The following is a 22,346-nucleotide window of genomic DNA, read 5'->3' as shown; positions in this document are numbered from 1 at the left end:
TGGCTGAGTCTCCCCTAAACGCTTTCTTGTGGACCTTGGTACTCACCCAGCAGACCGCCTCCATAGCAAGCTTCCTAGGGTCAGTCAGCTTACTATCAACTAGGTGCTGGCGCAGATCTGCAAAACATACACTAGACAAGTGCTCCCATGCAATCAAATTGTAGAGCCCCTGAAAATCTGTTGTTGTGTGGCGTTTAGAGCTCCGAGTGAATTTTCCCGATTCATGCCCTTATATAGGTACAATTCACATTAACCTGATATAGGCATATAAATCAATCCCTTATTTAGGCATAGGCCATGCGATCCAAATACAGGCATTGCTACTTCCACCCATACCAAACGTCACAATGATTTCTTGGAAAATCGGCTTAAGCAGTTACGGAACTTCCCCTTGCTTGAATATTGATTTGTCCAAGAACTCATGTAGTTTGCAAAGAACAACTATTTACTAGGGGTTCTTTCCTGACGTTCATATGCCCGACTTTATGTCAAAATATGGCATTCCTAAACACCTTCAAGGTATAAATATACCTTCACTTGCTATAGCAAACTACGGTGGTTCGGAGCAGTTCGACTATCTACTTGGCCGACGCAGCTCGCTACAGCAAGTGCCGAAGGAAGACGACTTTCCAGCTGACGCACTGATCAAGAGGCTGCCCTTCTCTCGCCGAGAATCCAGCTCCAGTGTTTCCAAGCTCCCCTTGCGGGGTATTGGGAAATCAAGTCCAGAGACTGAGATACCAGACCTCCTTCATTCTAACTAAGGTATGGAGCTGATTTGAACCTAGAGAAAACTTTGGTAGATTCTTTGCAAAACCAACTAAACATATGCAACACGATACTTATTTCTACTAGACTTAGATTAGGTACATTGGGATAGGCGTATTTAGAAGCACCAGTTGAGTATTTTTAGTCAATGTTATTTATGTATGTATTTTTATATGGCTTAGAAACCATACAATGCATTATACTTGCATTATACTTTGCAGTCTGCATAACGATTATAGCAGTTCACTTCTCTTGTATGAGAAAGAAGACTGTTCAATAAACCTTTTTATTGAAAAAGCCCGTCTCTGTATTTCTCTACAAACTCTGTTGAAACGAAGCATGCACAATTGATGAGTGAAATACTTATCTATTGTTTCCGTGACTTTGAGAGATATATTTCTTATTCTTGGGAAACAAAGTTGTCTTTGCGGTTGTCAGAAACTAATCCCTTCTTGTGAATTCAAGAAAGTTTCTAGTGACCTCTGAGCTAGCTGGCACTCACTATTAAGTTTAGTATATTCGATAGAGACCTATTCGACCTCAGTCCTACGTCTAATCTATAGAATATATTATTCCAATGCACAGAGCCTATTGGGAATATAGGAACTACACTACATGGCGCCCAACATTTGGTAAGGCACTAATTTAACACAAGATACTAAAGTAATTCAGTCGTGCTTATCTTAGAGACCCCTTTTTCCGTAAAAACTCCAATAGGCATCTGGAGTGGGTAAAAGGATAAAATATCCGCCATAGCTGAGTAGGATGAAATCCTATGTATTCTTTTTTGGTTTGTTCAACGTTGAAGGATACAGTGTTCCAAAATATTGTGCACCTTATCTTTGTTTCCTTGAAAGTTGCTCTGCAACTTTCATTAAACAATGTCGATTAACAGCGACAACACCACAACTGGTGCAGCTACAGGCATCAACGCCGTACAAGTTTTAAACTTTACAGGTCTCCAAGAGACCGACGAGGATGCCATAAGCATTCCAGAAACTTTAAGGAAAGCCATCACTATGAAACTTATACGAAATGGCCTATCAGCAAGAGGTGGTAGGATAGTTTTTGTAATTGAGGCACACGAATATCATCAGACAGAGGTATTCTATTCATGGATAGTCTTCCCTGAAGCAAATCCAGGGACAAAAATGTTTCACTTCTACAAAGAAGATGAAGCTCCGGAGGTATACATTCATTTTGAGGATGTTGAAATTCCACTAACATACCAAGAACATGCACTCTGGTTTAAAGGCGCCCTAAAACATACACATCATATTACCAGGCTCGGTCCACTAGGTAGACCAGGAGCAACATGGCTAGCTTCAGCCAACTACAGACCGGATCCTGAAATCGAAGCAATGTCAGACAATGAATTACTAAGTAATATACAAAGATTAGTAGAATTACACAGTTAAAGGTCTTTATTAAAAAGACTCCTACTCCTCCCAAACAGAAGAACACTAAACAAACTCCTAAAGAGAAGCGTTCTCAGTCCCAAGGTAGGTCTCCTCAAGAGGAGCCCTCTGAAAGGAGGTGGAACCTCAGGAATAGGGATAATTTGAGAAAACCTGATAGATATCAAGATACTGTTACACGTTCCTCTCGTACCTTTCAGACTTCCTCACAGAAATCCAAAAGAAGAGGACGATCAGAACAAAAGGAAGAACGCATGAAGTCCAAAGACGGTCAACATGTTCCAAAAATTAAGAAAACTCAATTCACCAAAAAAGCAAGCAGCAGGTCTAAAAATCAGACATGCCGATGATCTTGAAGACACAACTCAAGAATGGGGAATGGGCTCAAACGATGTTGGACAGCACAGCAGAAGTCACCATAGCTCGCAAGAACTTGAAGGGTCATCTCGAGACAGTGGACTTGAATGAGTACATCAAAGTTGAAACTGCAGAAATCAAGTTAGTGTCCCACGTAAGTTAAAGGAAGTAACACTCCGGATGGAGGGGGACATAACTAGAAAAATAAGAGCACTCTTTTGGGAGAAGCTCTCCCAGGGTTATGACATTCTATTAGCTGAACAAGACTGGTCCCCTGAATTTGTCAGGGAGTGACCACATGGTGAAGACATCATTATGCCAGCTTTCTCCAATCATATTCCAATTCATAAAAAATATACCTATGCCAGGAAATGGGCAGTAGCCCAGACTCGTGCATTATATAAAAATCATGGTGGATGGGATCAGGATTGTCCTCAACATAAAATCCAGTTAAAAAAATCAACCAACTGCACAAAGTCAGTACCCAGTTAGGCAAGAAGCTAAAAAAACAGGTCTGGGAGATATTAGATCAACTTGACTACCAAGAAATTATTGAAACATGCACCTCGTCCATAAACTATCCTTTGTTTCCTGTCTCCAAACCAGACAATACATATCGTCTAGTTTTGGATTACAGACATTTAAACTGTTGTTGCGAAACTTTTGCAGTACAAAATGCACACAGTGCAGCACTAATGAATAACATTGTGCGTAAAAAATACAAAACCACATTAGATATTTCTAACGGTTTCTTCTGTCAAAACATTGCACATGAAAGTAGGTATTTGACCATTTTCTCAATTATGGGGACACAGGGATAATTCTGTCGTCTCCCCCAGGGATTCAAGAATAGTACAGGGTTATTTACAGACAGAGTGACAGCAATGCTCTCGCACACACAAGGTGTAAAACTGATAGTTAATGTGTAACACAACAAAACGCTTATATCACAAAAATAGACAGATGCAGAATCTTGGGTATTTGCCTTTAAGGTGGGTTGTTTAATGAGTCCACAACCGTAGGAACGGTCCACAGTCAGCCGACACGTGTTTCGTCGTGTGAGGGTAAGTCACCACGACTCTTCAGGGCTGACAACAGAAAATAACGTGTGTATAGAGTTTGTCAAAACATACAACACATTTCTGTAAACAGGATTGGTGATTGAAGGTGATTCACATATACACCTCTAAAGTACCGTTATATACCCACAGAATGTGACTAATGATGGATGTGGGTTCCTGCATGTTTGAGCACACTTCTCAATATTCTTGATGAACAAATTCGGTCTATATTGTGTAGGTGACAAAACACAAGGTTGTGACTCTGGGTGAAGTGATAAAACGTGTGCCATGTTCACGACGATCCTTCACGAGAAGATCTCAGAGTGAAAAAGTGCCGCTAATGTGTTTTAAATCTAAGCATAAAATGGTTTGTGACTTCATGCTGGTCAAAGATGCGTGCACTAAAGGGAAAATTATGATTGAGTAAAGAGGAAGGAAAAGTGCATACCTTGTGGCACAACCTGCGTATTGGCAGGTCAAAATTTGAAAAAGTTATTCTTGGGTAGAATGTTCTGTGTGGGAAAAACGGAGGCATAAGAAAGGGGCCAACGTACTTGAAATTCCGTTATAGTTGAGAAAGAGGATTTAAAAAAGGGCTTACCCGTTAGATGTTATCTATGATTGGCAAAAAATATAGCATTCTGCTTCGGTCCTACGAACATGGGTGTGTTCCTCTGTGAATAGTCAACCCACCAGGTAGAGCGGGCGCTCACAATGTTTAAACTGAATAGAGAGAACCGAGTATTACAGTGCGCTCGATAAGTGGAACAAGCTAAACTTCATTGCTATAATACCGGTTTGTCCTATTAAAGGCTAAGAAAATAACTGTACCTTAATACGTGTATGTATTAAGACGTTACCGGGGGGGATCCACCTCTTGACACAGCAAAACAGTTGCGTTTATCATCCAGACGAAATCTTCTGTGTCAAAAGAGATAAAAAGGGGGGGGGAAAGCGGTAAGTAAAATGTGCGGAGATTGGACCAGCTCAATAAATGCTGTGTCCAGGTTAGTAGGATCGTATGAAACCAATCTTCTTATCTAACATTGCTAAAAACCATGTTAGTGGTGATTACAACTCACCAGATCAATGGTATCCCTCCTCTTGTGTTTCCCGGTCGCCGTTTTCCGAGAGACGGACACGTGACCGGAAGGAGGAAGTGTATTTATGCAAAAGGTCTGCGATAGACTAGACCGTGACCATGGTTACGTTGTTATCCATGTTGGGAAGTTAGGTGACTACCTGTGGAGGTTAGCCACTCTGCGAAAAAGTGACGGAAATCTATAAAAATAGTTGAGAAATATATATATTTCTGTTTCCGATTGTGTGTAAAATGAAGCATTGCTTCAGTTAGTGTGTACCAATAGTATTACTGATTACTTATATTCCAAAACAGGGACATAGTCGACAGGTCATGTGTTGCTTGCAAACACTATTGATCACAGTCCTGAAATTCCATGCGGGTCAAGGTAAGAAATAGGAAAAGTCAGAGTTGTGAAACGCTTTGGTGAATCTATCTGAAAGTTTTCAAAAAAACCCTGTACAGCTGTAATCTACTATTTACAGACAGAGTAACAGAGTTACTACAAACCTATGATGATGAGGCATTATCATATGTCAATGACATCTATCTAACAGACAATGACTTGGATAGGCACTTGAACAGGGTGAACATCATAATATTGGGCTTCGCCTCTGAAGGGTATAAATTCAATTTCAAGAAATCGAGAATTGCCCACTTAAACGTCCTTTTCCTAGGATATGAGTTATCAAGTGAAGGCAAAAGCCTGGCAGCAAACTTTCTAGAGAAATGTGCATTACTCCAACCTCAAAAAACGCTGAAAAACTTACAGTCGATTCTAGGTTTCCTAAATGTCGGAAGAACTTACATTCTAGACTATGCAGAAAGGGTTAAACCTCTCGACGAATTAATCAAACCTGATTTTAAAACAATTAATTGGACTCAAAAAGACACCGAAATTTTGCGTTCAGTCCAAAAAGACATGTTAGCAACAACACATTTACAAACACGCATAAACATACGCAACTTAGTGATCCGAATTCCATTCCAGGAAGATGCGGATTCACGTACTTAACCTTTAATGAGGGGGAAAAAGTACCAGTAGCTTACAAATCACACTTGTACACACAAGCAGAAATGGAATTCACTTCTACAGAAAAAATTCTGACAGCGGTTCAAACTGCAGTAGCAAAAGAGAGATCCCTCGCATGGGGTAAGCGCATAATGGTCGTTACTCCTGTACCTGCCTTAGAGGCAGTGACAAAAGCGAGCATTCCAAACGCTAAAGCTTTACATCCAAGATGGATACAATGGGTTAATTCTCTTGCTGCAACAGAAGTTGAATACGTTTTTGATCCATGTTTGAAAACACAAGGGGGCATATTACTAGCGATAATTTTTGTCTCTAACTTGTTTAGAGACAAAAATTATCGCTGCACATCGGCGATTTTTATCGCAGATAAACCTTGCTATTCGCAAATGCGATAAAAAACGGCCGCAATGCATGAATATCGCTGAAAAGTCAGCGATATTCATGCATTATCGAGCAAATGCTCTTAGCCATGTTATCCTCCTCCCATTGGATAACATGGCTAAGAACTGCTCAGGGCAGGTGTTTGCTTTTGGAGATATTCGCGCTTAGCGCGAATATCTCCAAAAGTTGGTAATAGGAGATAGCGATGTTAGGGACTGTTTCCAGTCGCTAACATCTTGGCACGCCCACTTTGCATGTCATTAGTGATAAATATCACTGACATGCAAAGCGGGGCCCAAGATGGTCGCTATCTCCTATTAGCTGTCACTAACTGGTGTTAGCGACAGCTTGGTAATAGGGAGATAATTTTATCTCTGCTTTCTTGGCTTTTAAAGCCAAAAAAGCGGAGATAAACCCCCTTGATAATATGCCCCAAGAATTTCTACAATATGAACTAGAATGTCCTCTGCCTACTTAAATTCTGCCTCTAGAGCAGTATGAATGTATAATTTATACTGACGGATCAGCACAGCCCACTACAGGGGGTAAACAAGCATATAGTGCTGCGTGCACAATCCGTTAAAGGTCGCAGGCGCGATGGCAAATTCCGACCTATGGTCACTAAAACACAATCTCTAGGAGATTGTACAGCTCAGCAAGCTGAACTACAAGCATTCAAGTTGTCGCTTTAAAATACTCATCACGAATTCCCCACACTCATAGTGTGCGATTCCTATTATTGTGTTTAATCTTATAATGAATACTTGCAGAACTGGATTGAAAACGGTTACAAAGATGCAAAAGGTGGCCCAATCAAGCATAAGTTGCTATGGGAACAAGTACAACAAGAACTACAAAAAGCTCATGTGATCCATACACTGAGTCATCAACGTGATGGCGTTCACGTTGCAGGGAATTCATTGGCTTATGAAGCCGCGAAAGCAGCTGTGCAAATGGGCTTCCGTAACTGCAATCACTCGTTCAAAAACAAAAATAAACGGCGAAATAATATTAGCTGTCAATGTGACAAGCAAAGGCAGTGTTACCTCAAAACTATCCACTCAAATATTCATACATAATTGACCCAAACTCCGTTCCTTTTGCTCGAATTCCTGGAGTGGGGGATGGAGTGATTCCAAACAGGAAATGTAGAGTAGCATTGATACACGAAGCACATTTGGGGGAGGGTCCTATACATCAGGGGATCTCTAAATCTATACTAGAATTAAAAAAGACGTCCTGGTGGCCGGGGATGAATGGTCACATTCACACATTTACAATTAATTGCCGTGCCTGCAACAGAGATCGCAACAGAGAATGCCGCCAGATACCTGACTACAGTGTAGCCAGCCCAGTACAGATACTGTTGTTAGACAGCATTAGACTATCTACACGCAGGCGTCCCTATGGAAAAAAGTAATCCAATAAATATTAAGACAAGATTCATTTCGATGTGACTTCAGCGCTCGGCTGATGCTTGAACTGTTAAAAAAGGTTTGCGAGTATTTATCGGCACATACACAGTTGGCATGCTACATTCTGACCAGGGTCCTGAGTTTAGCTCTCAGGCTTACAAAGAGGCCATGGCCAATATGGGCGTTGCATTGCGGTACCCTAGTCCATTCCATCCTGAGGGAAATTCAGTAGTGGAAAGAAAAAAACGGGACATAAAGCAATCTATAACAGCTAGTGTATTAGGCTCGGGTGATGGGTGGGTCAACCATTTAATAAGTGTCTAACATAGTCTTAACAATCTGCCAAGAAGTTCTCTAGGGGGTATCACTCCATATGAAACCCTCTTTGGAACTAGAATGATTGTGCTGGAGCTCGATTGTCACATTTCAGTGGTAGAACAAAAACCCTTTGATATCAAATATTGTTTGGCTGTTTTGCAGGACTTAAATGAAATAATATCCAAACAAAGTAACGTACACCGGAAGCCAACAACTACTGAAGAGAACCCATCCATCCCAGCAAGACCTGTCTGGATTACGAAGATTGGGGATCTAGTCAGAGAAAAGATCACGGACAAGAAGGAATTTGGGCCTTCTTATAGACAACCAGAACCTGTCCTAGCCATCCACGGATCAAGAACAGTATTACTGCCGCCCCTTGCTGATAAAAAGGAGAACAGGTTCATGTCCATCGACCTGGTCAAACGACATCATGTGGCTGATCATAAGTAGTAGGCCAAGTGGACCCCAAAAATGTAGCAGACGCCATAATCTAGCTACTATCCAAGAGTTTCAAACTGAGAGACTCATCACCTTTGAAGAATCTGCAGTGCGAAATGAAGGACTATGCAACAAAGACATGGAACTTGTACCTCTTGAAACCCAAATAGCAGTTTGTCAAGAAACGCCTGTCTACAATGAAATAGCATCTGACTATTCAAATGTAACAAATGATCAAGTGGTTCCAGCGATTTCAATGAATCCTGATGCAATCCCAACAATTGACAGAACTGCCTCTGGCTATTTTATTAACTTTGATATGTTTTCTGAGGATCCCAGCAAACCTGAAACAACACCAGCTAAAAGGACTTTCAAAGAACAAGCAACAGAACTTTTTCATCTACTGGAAAATACTTATCTGGTTTCACCATGGAGTGAACTTTGGATTGTGTTGGGTGTCCTTTTTCTTCTCATTTGGTTGACTCTTGTATTTATTTTGGGAATGATGATAAATGGAAGATATGTTGAAAAGGACACAGCAAGTAAGAACATCAACTTACTCCTCAAGCCACACAAATCATCTCATCGTGAACAAAGAGAGTTGTCATCAGTGAACATCACAGCCGTTCCTATACCTGGTGGTATAACTTGGGACAGAACAGAATATGACATTCTTGGTCCGGCAGAGCTGTTGAAGAATCCACACCAATTCAAGATTTCCTTGAGTGACTTTGTTTCATCTAGTGCCTTTTCTGATGATTGGGACTTTGAGACTGTTAATAATATGATATCAGACTTAGAAATGTCTGCAAAATGTACAAATCATGAATACTTAGGTGGTTCATAGATTATGAACAAATGTATTGTTATAATCACTATGGTCATCATTTTTTGCATAAATCTGCAAATCCTAGAAATGTATTAACTTATAACCAATGGGAACATTGTCCTACACCACTAAAGGGTAGCTCCACAACATTTTATGGCAAATTTCCATACTTTGCAGGTTTTAATGTTTCAAATCCAGAATCATTTTACCTTCAAAATGTTAATAAGACAGGATTGAAAAGTATGTTGACAAATACAAAGCAAATTTATTCTGCGGCCTTTTATGCTTAGCTGTCTACACTAGGTTTTGACTTTTGGAAAGACACCATTGAGACAAAAATTGTCTGGGGCACAAAAGACTGGCAGGTGCAGGGATTAGAAGCTGTATCTAGAACCTGCATCATCCCAGAGCAAATAATGTTTTTGAATGACACTGTTCAGCAGACATCTTGTCTTGAGTTAGCCAAGATAAAAGATTTAAACAAACCGTCCATACCTACACCTACACCTGATAGTAACAACACTACAGAGGGGGAGGTCGACGTAAATACTATTCTGCTTCCCAACAGAACAGATCGGAAAAAATGGTTAATCTGGCCCACAGACACAAACATCTGTCAAGATAGATTCTTGAAAAATACACAAGGGTTCACATTCACTAGGCCAGATTCAAGATATGTTCAGAGACAGCATCCAGGAATAGTAACATCATACAGTGTAGGAAAACAATGCCTTGAATGGCTACACAAGTCTACACTGAAGGAAGTAAAACAACACTTATCTTTACTTAAAGATGGTGCTGACACGAGGGACTTCTTACAAGGACCTACTAAACCGCGTCATAAACGTTTTATATACGCCGGAATCTATGCCATGTATAATGAAGCATGTAAGCGCAAGCAGAGACTGCAGAAAGAATATGAGAAATTGATCGTATTAATTTAGAGAAATCTCTCTCTGTAGTTGACAATGGGTTAATGACTCTGTCATCCAGGATATATTCTTTGGACAGCATAGTATCCTCTGCCATAGACATAATGGAACAGGACTTGGTCATGTTGCAACATGGTCAGTCCCAATTGCGTTCTATAATGCTATTAGGCAGGACATTACAAAACCTTTGTTCAGGCTATGTGCCTTGGCGTTTAATCAACACTACGTCACTGTTTTCTGAATTTAAACTCACAGATAAACAGATTATTTGGCACAGCGGGGAGCAGACTATATGGTGCTGAGCACTGAAAAACTGGAAAGATTGCCATTTACAGTCGCTGATAAACCAGCCATTAAATGAATAATACACAGTACAATCACTCTGCCTGTTACAATTTTCCATTTTCAGTATTGCTTAAAACGTATACCAGCAGGCCAATATGAAAGGTTGGGTTAAGAATACATCAAGACATCCTGGGAATTACCTTACACGCACAGATGTTGGAGTGGGGGGAAATAAGTGTTCCTTAGTGGTAATAATTATGAAAATGCACAAAGCGGTTCTCTCCTATGTCAGGGTATAAACCTACACGGGGCCTGCAATGGTTCCTATAACAATTTATCCTGCCACCTGCAAGGTTCACCAGCTGCAGTGATTGTATTTTTAGGCAACTTTCTAATGGAAGTTACATTATGTTGAATGATCACAGCTGCTGTGGCATGTTGCCAGGTTTAGCCTATCTCGTAACTGTGTCAGCCAGGGTCACTTGCTGTATGCAAGTATTGTTTCCAAAAACCAAGACAGACCGGGAGTTGCCGTTATGGCCTTCACTGAACATCTCTTCTATACGAATTGATACTTTAACCCCTTCGCTGCTAGGCCTTTTCCCCTCCTGTGCTAAGCCTTTTTTGGCTATTTGGGGTAGTGCGTGCTTAGGCCCCTGTAACTTTTTGACCATATAAGGTATCCTCTCCAATTTTGTGTCCTTTTCTTCCAATATCATTTGGATTATAAAAGTACCCAGGGTTTGTGGATCCCCTTGGAAGGGTCCCAGAAATAAAGCAAAAGACAGTAACATTTTAGTTTTTTTCCGAAAAATGGGAAACAATGGGCTGCAAATGAAAGCCTCTGTGATTTTCCCTGCAAATGCGCTGTTACCCAGAATCCATTGCAAACCTAAAAAATGGACAAAAAAACACATTTTCCCCACATTTCTGTGGTGGAAAGTTCGGCAATCTGCGTGGATCCACAAATTGCTATGCACCACGCGTTCCCCAAAGTATTCTGAGAAAAATGGTACCTCACTTGTGTGGGTCGGCCTAGTGCCTGTGACAGGAAACCGCACAAAGCGCAACATGGTCGCACCTTAATTTTGCAGTTAAAAATGGCTGTTTTTTTGCAAAGTGCATAGCTGTAGTTTTTGAACCCTAGCTCTGCAGGCAACTATGGAAACCTAGCAAACCTATACATTTTCAAAAACTAGATACCCAGGGGAATCCAGGATGGGGTGACTTGACTGCCTCCCACCAGGTTCTGTTACCCAGAATCCCTTGCAAACCTAAAGAATGGACCAAAAAAACAAATTTTCTCCAGATTTCTGTGGTGGAAAGTTCTAGAATCTGAGTGGATCCACAAATTTCCTTTCATCCTGCGTTTCCCAAGGTTTTCCCAGAAAATTGGTACCCCACTTGTGTGGGTCGGCCTAGTGCCTGCGACAGGAAATGGTGCAAAACGCAACGAGGTTACACCTCAATTTCGAAGTGAACAATCACCCTTTTTTTGCAAAGTGTCTAGCTGTAGTTTTTTACCCCTAGCTCTACCTGCACCATTGGAAACCTAGCAAACCTATACATTTCTGAAAACTAGAAACCCAGTGTAATCCAGAATGGGGTGACGTTACCGCCTATCACCAGGTTCTGTTACCCTGAATCCCTTGCAAACCTAAAAAATTAACAAAAAAAATGCATTTTCTCTAAACCTTCCATTGTGGAAAGTTCTCTAATCTGCGTGGATCCACAAATTTCCATCCACCCTGCGTTCCCCAAAGTCTTCCAAGAAAAATGGTACCCCAATTGTGTGGGTCAGCCTAGTGCCTGTGACAGGAAATGGTGCAAAATGCAATGTGGTCACACCTCAATTTCGCAGTGAAAAATGATAATTTTTGTGGCAAAGTGACTAGCTGTAGTTTTTGAACCCTAGCTCTGCCAGCACCTAGGGAAACCTAGCAAACCTATACATTTTTTAAAATGAAACACCCAGACAAATCCAGGATGGGGTGACTAGACTGTCTCCCACCAGGGTCTGTTACCCAGAATCCCTTGCAAACCTAAAAAATTGACAAAAAAAACACTTTCCCCCACATTTCTGTGATGGAAAGTTCTGGAATCTGCGTGGATCCATACATTTCCTTCCACCCTGCATTCCTCAAAGTCTTCTGAGAAAAATGGTACCCCACTTGTGTGGGTCGGCGTAGTGCCTGCAACAGGAACCGGCGCAAAACGCAACGTGGTCACACCTCAATTTCGCATTGAAAAATCACCCTATTATGGCAAAGTGCCTAGCTGTAGTTTTTGAACCCTAGCTTTGTCGCCACTTAGCGAAACCTAGCAAACCTATACATTTCTGAAAACTAGACACCCAAGGTAATCCAGCATGGGGTGACTTGCCTGCCTCCCACCAGGTTCTGTTACCCAGAATCCCTTGCAAACCTGAAAAAGTGACAAAAAAAACACATTTTCTCCAAATTTCTTTGGTGGAAAGTTCTGTAATCTGCGTGGATCCACAAATTTCCTTCCACCCTGTGTTCCCCAAAGTCTTCCGTGAAAAATGGTACCCCAATTGTGTAGGTCAGCCTAGTGCCTGCGACAGGAAATGGTGCAAAACGCAACGTGGTCACACCTCAATTTCGCAGTGAAAAATGAAAATTTTTGAGCAAAGTGACTAGCTGTAGTTTTTGAACCCTAGCTCTGCCAGCACCTAGGGAAACCTAGCAAACCTATACATTTTTTTAAATTAAACACCCAGGGAAATCCAGGATGGGGTGACTAGACTTCCTCCCACCTGGTTCTGTTACCCAGAATCCCTTGCAAACCTAAAGAATGGACTAAAAAACACTTTTTTCCCCACATTTCTGTGGTGGAAAGTTCGGCAATCTGCGTGGATCCACAAATTGCTATGCACCCAGCGTTTCCCAAAGTCTTCCTTGAAAATTGGTACCCCACTTGTGTGGGTCAGCCTAGTGCCTGTGACAGGAAACGGTGCAAAATGCAACGTGGTTACACCTCAATTTCGCAGTGAAAAACGTACCCTTTTTTGGCAAAGTGGCTAGCTGTAGTTTTTGTACCCTAGCTCTGTCGGCACCTAGGGAAACCTAGCAAACCTATACATTTTTTAAAACTAGACACCCAGGGTAATTCAGCATGGGTGACTTGATTGCCTCCTACCAGGTTCTGTTACCCAGAATCCCTTGCAAACCTAACAAATTGACATTAAAAACAAATTTTTTCCACATTTCAGTGGTGGAAAATTCTGGAATCTGCGTGGATCCACAAATTTCCTTCCACCCTGCGTTCCCCAAAGTCTTCTGAGAAAAATGGTAACCCAATTGTGTGGGTCAGCCTAGTGCCTGCGACAGGAAATGGTGCAAAACGCAACGTGGTCACACCTCAATTTCGCAGTGAAAAATGATAATTTTTGTGGCAAAGTGACTAGCTGTCGTTTTTTAACCCTAGCTCTGCCGGTACCTAGGGAAACCTAGCAAACCTATACATTTTTGAAAACTAGACACCCAGGGGAATCCAGGATCGAGTGACTCGACTGCCTCTCACCAGGTTCTGTTACCCAGAATCCCTTGCAAACCTAAAAACAACACATTTTCCCCACATTTCTGTGGTGGAAAGTTCGGCAATCTTCGTGGATCCACAAATTGCTATGCACCCCGCCTTCTCCAAAGTATTTTGAGAAAAATGGTATCTCACTTGTGTGGGTCGGCCTAGTGTCTACGACAGGAAACCGCTCAAAGCGCAACATGGTCGCATCTCAATTTTGCAGTAAAAAATGGCCCTTTTTTTACAAAGTGCCTAGCTGTTGTTTTTGAACCCTAGCTCTGCCGGAAACTAGGGAAACCTAGCAAACCTATACTTTTTTGAAAACTAGACACACAGGGGAATCCAGAATGGGGTGACTTGACTGCCTCCCAAAAGGTTCTGTTACCCAGAAACCCTTGCAAACCGAAGAAATTGACCAAAAAAACACATTTTCTCCACATTTCTATGGTGGAAAGTTCTAGAATCTGCGTGGATCCACAAATTTCCTTCCACTCTGCACTCCCCAAAGTCTTCCGAGAACAATGGTACCCCACTTGTGTGGGTCGGCGTAGTGCCTGCAACAGGAACCATCGCAAAACGCAACGTGGTACACCTCAATTTCGCATTGAAAATCACCCTTTTTTGGCAAAGTGCCTAGCTGTAGTTTTTGAACCCTAGCTTTGCCGCCACTTGGGGAAACCTAGCAAACCTATACATTTCTGAAAACTAGACACCCAAGGAAATCCAGGATGGGGTGACTTGACTGCCTCCCATCAGGTTCTGTTACCCAGAATCCCTTGCAAACCTAACAAATTGACAAAAAAAACACATTTTTTCCAAATTTCTTTGCTGGAAAGTTCTGTAATCTGCGTGGATCCACAAATTTCCTTCCAACCTTTATTCCCCAAAGTCTTCAGAGAAAAATGGTACCCCAATTGTGTGGGTCAGCCTAGTGCCTGCGACAGGAAATGGTGCAAAATGCAACGTGGTCACACCTCAATTTCGCAGTGAAAAATGAATTTTTTTTGGCAAAGTGACTAGCTGTAGTTTTTGAACCCTAGCTCTGCCGGCACCTGGGGAAACCTAGCAAACCTATACATTTTTTAAAATTAAACGCCGAGGGGAATCCAGGATGGGGTGACTAGACTGCCTCCCACCTGGTTCTGTTACCCAGAATCCCTTGCAAACCTAAAGAATGGACCAAGAAAACACATTTTCCCCACATTTCTGTGGTGGAAAGTTCGGCAATCTGCGTGGATCCACAAATTGCTATGCACCCTGCGTTTCCCAAAGTCTTCCTTGAAAATTGGTACCCTACTTGTGTGGGTCGGCCTAGTGCCTGTGACAGGAAGCGGTTCAAAACGCAATGTGGTTACACCTCAATTTCGCAGTGAAAAACTCACCCTTTTTTGGCAAAGTGCCTAGCTGTAGTTTTTTTACCTTAGCTCTGTCGGCACCTAGGGAAACCTAGCAAACCTATACATTTCTGAAAACTAAACACCCAGGGTTATCCAGCATGGGGTGACTTGACTGCCTCCCACCAGGTTCTGTTACCCAGAATCCCTTGCAAACCTAACAAATTGACATTAAAAACTCATTTTTTCCACATTTCGGTGGTGGAAAGTTCTGGAATCTGCGTGGATCCACAAATTTCCTTCCACCCTGCGTTCCCCAAAGTCTTCTGAGAAAAATGGTACCCCAATTGTGTGGGTCAGCTTAGTGCCTGCGACAGGAAATGGTGCAAAACACAACATGGTCACACCTCAATTTCAAGTGAAAAATGAATCTTTTTTTGTTTGGCAAAGTGACTAGCTGTAGTTTTTGAACCCTAGATCTGCCGGCACCTAGGGAAACCTAGCAAACCTATACATTTTCGAAAACTAGACACCCAGGGCAATCCAGGATCGAGTGACTCGACTGCCTCACACCAGGTTCTGTTACCCAGAATCCCTTGCAAACCTAAAAAATGGACAAAAAAAACACATTTTCCCCACATTTCTGTGGTGGAAAGTTCGGCAATCTGCGTGGATCCACAAATTGCTATGCACCCTGTGTTTCCCAAAGTCTTCCTTGAAAATTGGTACCCCAGTTGTGTGGGTCGGCCTAGTGCCTGCGACAGGAAACGGTGCAAAACGCAACGTGGTTACACCTCAATTTCGCAGTGAAAAACTCACCCTTTTTTTTACAAAGTGCCTAGCTGTAGTTTTTGAACCCTAGCTCTGCTGGCAACTAGGGAAACCTAGCAAAACTATAAATGTTTGAAAACTAGACACCCAGGGGAATCCAGGATAGGGTGACTTGACTGCCTCCCATCAGGTTCTGTTACCCAGAAACCCTTGCAAACCGAAGAAATTGACCAAAAAAAACAAATTTTCTCACATTCCTATGGTGGAAAGTTCTAGAATCTGCGTGTATCCACAAATTTCCTTCCACCCTGCATTCTACAAAGTCTTCCGAGAAAAATGGTACCCCACTTGTCTGGGTCACCGTAGTGCCTGCGACAGGAACCGGCACAAAACGCACCGTGGTTACACCTCAATTTCGCAATTGAAAAATCACCCTTTTTTGTCAAAGTGCCTAGCTGTAGTTTTTTAACCCTAGCCATGCCGCCACTTAGGGAAACCTAGCAAACCTATACATTTCTTAAAACTAGACACCCAAGGTAATCCAGCATGCGGTGACTTGACTGCCTCCCACCAGGTTCTGTTACCCAGAATCCCTTGCAAACCTAAACTATTGACAAAAAAAACACCTTTTCTCCAAATTTCTTTGGTGGAAAGTTCTGTAATCTGCGTGGATCCACAAATTTCCTTCCACCCTGTGTTCCCCAAAGTCTTCCAAGAAAAATGGTACCCCAATTGTGTGGGTCAGCCTAGTGCCTGCAACAGGAAATGGTGCAAAACGCAACGTGGTCACACCTCAATTTCGCAGTGAAAAATGAAAAATTTTGGGCAAAGTGACTAGCTGTAGTTTTTGAACCCTAGCTCTGCCAGCACCTAGGGAAACCTAGCAAACCTATACATTTTTTTAAAATTAAACACCCAGGAGAATCCAGGATGGGGTGACTATACTGCCTCCCACCAGGTTCTGTTACCCAGAATCCCTTGCAAACCTAAAGAATGGACCAAAAAAACACATTTTCTCCACATTTCTGTGGTGGAAAGTTCTGGAATCTGTGTGGATCCACAAATTTCCTTTCCCCCTGCGTTCCCAAAGTCTTCCTTGAAAATTGGTACCCCACTTGTGTGGGTCGGCCTAGTGCCTGCGACAGGAAACGGTGCAAAACGCAACTTGGTTACACCTCAATTTCGCAGTGAAAAACTCACCCTTTTTTGGCAAAGTGCCTAGCTGTAGTTTTTGAATCCTAGCTCTGCCGGAACCTAGGGAATCCTAGCAAACCTATACATTTCTAAAAACTAGACACCCAGCGTAATCCAGAATGGGGTGACTTGACTGCTCCCACCAGGTTCTGTTACCCAGAATCCCTTGCAAACCTAAAGAATGGAACAAAAAAACACATTTTCTCCACATTTCTGTGGTGGAAAGTTCTGGAATCTGTGTGGATCCACAAATTTCCGTCCACCCTGCATTCCCCAAAGTCTTCCGAGAAAAATGGTACCCCACTTGTGTGGGTCGGCATAGTGCCTGCAACAGGAACCGGCGCAAAACGCAACGTGGTCACACCTCAATTTTGCATTGAAAAATCACCCTATTATGGCAAAGTGCCTAGCTGTAGTTTTTGAACCCTAGCTTTGCCGCCACTTAGGGAAACCTAGCAAACCTATACATTTCTGAAAACTAGACACCCAAGGTAATCCATCATGGGGTGACTTGCCTGCCTCCCACCAGTTTCTGTTACCCAGAATCCCTTGCAAACCTAAAAAAGTGACAAAAAAACACATTTTCTCCAAATTTCTTTGGTGGAAAGTTCTGTAATCTGTGTGTATCCACAAATTTCCTTCCACCCTGTGTTCCCCAAAGTCTTCCGAAAAAAATGGTACCCCAATTGTGTGGGTAAGCCTAGTGCCTGCAAAAGGAAATGGTGCAAAACGCAAAGTGATAACACCTCAATTTCGCAGTGAAAAATGAAAATTTTTGAGCAAAGTGACTAGCTGTAGTTTTTGAACCCTAGCTCTGCCAGCACCTAGGGAAACCTAGAAAACCTATACATTTTTTTTAAATTAAACACCCAGGGGAATCCAGGATGGGGTGACTAGACTGCCTCCCACCTAGTTCTGTTGCCCAGAATCCCTTGCAAACCTAAAGAATGGACCAAAAAAACAAATTTTCCCCAAATTTCTGTGGTGGAAAGTTCGGCAATCTGCGTGGATCCACAAATTGCTATGCACCCTGCGCTTCCCAAAGTCTTCCTTGAAAATTGGTACCCCACTTGTGTGGGTCGGCCTAGTGCCTGCGACAGGAAATGGTGCAAAGCGCAACGTGGTTACACCTCAATTTCGCAGTGAAAAACTTACCCTTTTTTGGCAAAGTGGCTAGCTGTAGTTTTTGAACCCTAGCTCTGTCGGCACCTAGAGAAACCTAGCAAACCTATACATTTCTGAAAACTAGACACCCAGGGCAATTCAGGATCGAGTGACTTGACTGCCTCACACCAAGTTCTGTTACCCAGAATCCCTTGCAAACCTAAAAAATGGACAAAAAAAACACATTTTCCCCACATTTCTGTGGTGGAAAGTTCGGCAATCTGAGTGGATCCACAAATTGCTATGCACCACCCGTTCCCCAAAGTATTCTGAGAAAAATGGTACCTCACTTGTGTGGGCCAGCCTAGTGCCTGCGACAGGAAACCCCACAAAGCACAACATGGTCGCACCTCAATTTTGCAGTGAAAAAAGGCAGTTTTTTTGCAAAGTGCCTAGCTGTAGTTTACAAAACCCTAGCTCTGCCGGCAACTATGGAAACCTAGCAAACCTATACATTTTCGAAAACTAGATACCCCGGGGAATCCAGGATGGGGTGACTTGACTGCCTCCCACCAGGTTCTGTTACCCAGAATCCCTTGCAAACCTAAGAAATGTACCAAAAAAAACACATTTTCCATACATTTCTGTGGTGGAAAGTTCTAGAATCTGAGTGGATCCACAAATTTCCTTTCACCCTGCGTTTCCCAAAGTCTTCCGAGAAAATTGGTACCCCACTTGTGTGGGTCGGCCTAGGGCCTGCGACAGGAAACGGTGCAAAACGCAACGTGGTCACACCTCAATTTCGCAGTGAAAAATGAAAAATTTTGAGCAAAGTGACTAGCTGTAGTTTTTGAACCCTAGCTCTGCCAGCACCTAGGGAAACCTAGTAAACCTATACATTTTTTTAAATTAAACACCCAGGAGAATCCAGGATGGGGTGACTATACTGCCTCCCACCAGGTTCCGTTACCCAGAATCCCTTGCAAACCTAAAGAATGGACTAAAAAAACACATTTTCTCCACATTTCTGTGGTGGAAAGTTCTGGAATCTGTGTGGATTCACAAATTTCCTTTCACCCTGCGTTCCCAAAGTCTTCCTTGAAAATTGGTACCCCACTTGTGTGGGTCCGCCTAGTGCCTGCGACAGGAAACGGTGCAAAACGCAACTTGGTTACACCTCAATTTCGCAGTGAAAAACTCACCCTTTTTTGGCAAAGTGCCTAGCTGTAGTTTTTGAATCCTAGCTCTGCCGGAACCTAGGGAAACCTAGCAAACCTATACATTTCTAAAAACTAGACACCCAGCGTAATCCAGCATGGGGTGACTTGACTGCTCCCACCAGGTTCTGTTACCCAGAATCCCTTGCAAACCTAAAGAATGGAACAAAAAAACACATTTTCTCCACATTTCTGTGGTGGAAAGTTCTGGAATCTGTGTGGATCCACAAATTTCCTTTCACCCTGCGTTCCCCAAAGTCTTTTGAGAAAAATGGTACCCCGATTGTGTGGGTCATCCTAGTGCCTGCGACAGGAAATGGTGCAAAACGCAACTTGGTCACACCTCAATTTCGCAGTGAAAAATGAAATGTTTTTGGCAAAGTGACTAGCTGTAGTTTTTGAACCCTAGCTCTGCCGGCACCTAGGGAAACCTAGCAAACCTATACATTTTAGAAAACTAGACACCCAGGGGAATCTAGGATCGAGTGACTCAACTGCCTCACACCAGGTTCTGTTACCCAGAATCCCTTGCAAACCTAAAAAAGTGACAAAAAAACACATTTTCTCCAAATTTCTTTGGTGGAAAGTTCTGTAATCTGTGTGCATCCACAAATTTCCTTCCACCCTGTGTTCCCCAAAGTCTTCCGAGAAAAATGGTACCCCAATTGTGTGGGTTAGTCTAGTGCCTGTGACAGGAAATGGCGCAAAACACAACGTGGTCACACCTCAATTTCGCAGTGAAAAATGAAAATTTTTTGGCAAAGTGACTATCTGTAGTTTTTGAACCCTAGCTCTGCCGGCACCTAGGGAAACCTAGCAAACCTATACATTTTTGAAAACTAGACACCGTCGGGAATATAGGATCGAGTGACTTGGCTGCCTCTCACCAGGTTCTGTTACCCAGAATCCCTTGCAAACCTAAAGAATGGACCAAAAAAACACATTTTCTCCACATTTCTGTGGTGGAAAGTTCTAGAATCTGAGTGGATCCACAAATTTCCTTTCACCCTGCGTTTCCCAAAGTCTTCCGAGAAAATTGGTACCCCACTTGTGTGGGTCAGCCTAGGGCCTGCGACAGGAAACGGTGCAAAACGCAACGTGGTTACACCTCAATTTCGCAGTGAAAAACACCCTTTTTTTGCAAAGTGTCTAGCTGTAGTTTTTTAACCCTAGCTCTGCCGGTACCTATGGAAACCTAGAAAACCTATACATTTCTGAAAACTAGACACCCAGGGTAATCCAGCATGGGGTGACTTGACCGCCTACCACCAGGTTCTCTTACCCTTAATCTCTTGCAAACCTAAAAAATTAACAAAATAAATACATTTTCTCCAAACTTTCCATTGTGGAAAGTTCTGTAATCTGCGTGGATCCACAAATTTCCATCCACCCTGCATTCCCCAAAGTCTTCAGAGAAAAATGGTACACCAATTGTGTGGGTCAGCCTAGTGCCCTCGACAGGAAATGGTGCAAAACGCAACATGGTCACACCTCAATTTCGCAGTGAAAAATGAAAATTTTTGTGGCACAGTGACTAGCTGTAGTTTTTTAACCCTAGCTCTGCCGGTACCCTTGGAAACCTAGCAAACCTATACATTTTTGAAAACTAGACATGCAGGGGAATACAGGATTGAGTGACTCGACTGCCTCTTACCAGGTTCTGTCACCCAGAATCCCATGCAAACCTAAAAAATGGACAAAAAAAAACAAATTTTCCCCACATTTCTGTGGTGGAAAGTTCGACAATGTTCGTGGATCCACAAATTGCTATGCACCCCACTTTCTCCAACGTATTTTGAGAAAAATGGTACCTAACTTGTGGGGGTCGGCCTAGTGTCTGCGACAGGAAACCGCGCAAAGCGCAATATGGTCGCATCTCAATTTCGCAGTGAAAATAGAAAATTTTTGGGCAAAAGTGACTAGCTGTAGTTTTTGAACCCTAGCTCTGCCAGCACCTAGGGAAGCCTAGCAAACCTATACATTTTTTAAAATTAAACACCCAGGCGAATCCCGGATGGGGTGACTAGACTCCCTCCCACCAGGTTCTGTTACCCAGAATCCCTTGCAAACCTAAAGAATGGACCAAAAAAACACATTTTCTCCACATTTCTGTGGTGAAAAGTTCTGGAATCTGTGTGGATCCACAAATTTCCTTTCACCCTGCGTTTCCCAAAGTCTTCCTTGAAAATTGGTACCCCACTTGTGTGGGTCGGCCTAGTGCCTGCGACAGGAAACGGTGCAAAACGCAACGTGGTTACACCTCAATTTCGCAGTGAAAAACTCACTCTTTTTTGGCAAAGTGCCTAGCTGTAGTTTATGAACCCTAGCTCTGCCGGCACCTAGGGGAACCTAGCAAACCTATACATTTCTGAAAACTAGACACCCAGGGTAATCCAGCATGGGTTGACTTGACTGACTCCCACCAGGTTCTGTTACCCAGAATCCCTTGCAAACCTAAAGAATGGACCAAAAAAACACATTTTCTCCACATTTCTGTGGTGGAAAGTTCTGGAATCTGTGTGGATCCACAAATTTCCTTTCACCCTGCGTTCACCAAAGTCTTCAGAGAAAAATGGTACCCCAATTGTGTGGGTCATCCAAGTGCCTGCGACAGGAAATGGTGCAAAACGCAACGTGGTCACACCTCAATTTCGCAGTGAAAAATGAAATTTTTTGGCAAAGTGACTAGCTGTATTTTTTTAACCGTAGCTCTGCCGGCACCTAGGGAAACCTAGCAAACCTATACATTTTCGAGAACTAGACACCCAGGGCAATCCAGGATCGAGTGACTCGACTGCCTCACACCAGGTTCTGTTACCCAGAATCCCTTGCAAACCTAAAAAATGGACAAAAAAACACATTTT

Source organism: Lissotriton vulgaris, unplaced genomic scaffold (genome assembly GCF_964263255.1).
Source record: "Lissotriton vulgaris unplaced genomic scaffold, aLisVul1.2 SCAFFOLD_982, whole genome shotgun sequence".
In the NCBI taxonomy this organism is placed as follows: Eukaryota; Metazoa; Chordata; class Amphibia; order Caudata; family Salamandridae; genus Lissotriton; species Lissotriton vulgaris.
This window is presented reverse-complemented; position numbering follows the sequence as displayed.